The sequence below is a fragment of the Acyrthosiphon pisum genome, chromosome X, assembly GCF_005508785.2.
Source record: "Acyrthosiphon pisum isolate AL4f chromosome X, pea_aphid_22Mar2018_4r6ur, whole genome shotgun sequence".
In the NCBI taxonomy this organism is placed as follows: domain Eukaryota; kingdom Metazoa; phylum Arthropoda; class Insecta; order Hemiptera; family Aphididae; genus Acyrthosiphon; species Acyrthosiphon pisum.
The window spans coordinates 83488669-83490359 of NC_042493.1; positions in this window are offsets into that span (position 1 = coordinate 83488669).

The window sequence follows — 1691 nt, forward strand, 5'->3', positions numbered from 1 at the left end:
CCCGACTCCCCCCCCCCCTAGATCCGGCCTTGGCACTCTAAGGTACATCTATAAATTTACCGAAAATTTACATTTTTGTTGTAACACAATACATAAAAAATAATGATTGCTTCAATGATCTTGAAGCTAGGGGATCAAAAGCTCAAAGGCACCTTCGTACTATTATTTATTATCACTGCTAGTTTTTTGTTTCCTAATACATAAATTATTAAATTACTAATATTATAAATTACCAAAATATAAATATTAAATATATGCTAATATGTGGTTAAAAACTCAATTATTTTTAATAAAATATATAGATTAGCTGTTTATTTTTTTTATATATTTTCATTAGATCATCGAGAGAAAATTATGGAAATTCAGCCATTGGATATGTTCAGATAAAAAGGGGAGGAACTATATTTAATGTAAAGGCTCAAATTTTTCTTGAACATAGAATTACAAATAAAAATTACCATGTTTCTTTAACAATAAATGAAGAACAAGAAGAAATAGTTGACTTACACTGTGATGACTGTGCAGCATCTTTATGTTGGTGACTGCATAATAATATATAGGTATATTTTTATATATAATTTCTATGAGAATTTCAATGTGTTACCTACATTATATAAATATTTTGTGATATTAAATGTATAGAAAATAATTTAGTTTATAATTATTAATAATGTAGGTATTTATGTTATGTAATTTTTTTTCCCTATTAATTTAAAGGTTAAAGGTTAAAGGTAGGTGAATTTTATATTTTTGACCCCGTAAAAGTACCAACTAATTCAAATTTTTTACTAGAAACCACATTCAAAGTTTAAGATTGAAGCATTTTTACTAAAAGATGGTTACAGAAACATAAAAAAAAAAATTATAAATAAAGGTACATTATTTTATTACTATATACCTGATCAATATATTCACTCAATAGGTACATTAATAATTGTGTAAAGTACATATATATTTTATTTTTCAATCATTATGATATTATGTAACACTGAAGAGTGAAGATTCCTTTATTTTTCTCAATATAAGAATTTTTAATAATGACTTAGTATACGACACAATTATAACAAGATAATGAAGATCGAGTATTGCAGACTTCCGTCTCCCAACTCACTGACCAGAGCTGGTAAAAAGTGGGTAGTAATTTTCAACACGTGCGTCATATTCGATATAACCTATACCTAATTATTTTTATATTTTTATTAACCTAATTAGTGATGTTATATAGTTACTGTTGTGGAAGTAATTTGTACACTTTTATAGTTTATTTTCAATAAATTAGGTGTTTCCACCATTATTGTTTAAAACTAAATACAAACCTTCTCGCATATGAGATCTGCTCAATTTTTTTATATGAGACTTATGACACTTAATAAATTATAAAATATTTCTTTATAATCTTAAATGTACCATTTTCATAAGTCATAACCTAATAATAATTAGGTACTTTATCTTCACATTATATAATATAATATATATCTTAATCTTGTATTCAGAATTTTATTTGAGGGTGGCTGGGGTGGCTGGGTGATTCCGGTGATTCCAGTATTCCTTATTAGGCGGGCAAGTGGAACTTTGGAGTTGGTACATTTTTATGACATTTTTTATGACATGTTTGGCCAACTATAATATTATTATTATGATAGGTAATAATATATTATAATACAGTGTAAGTATTTATTCTTTTATAATAT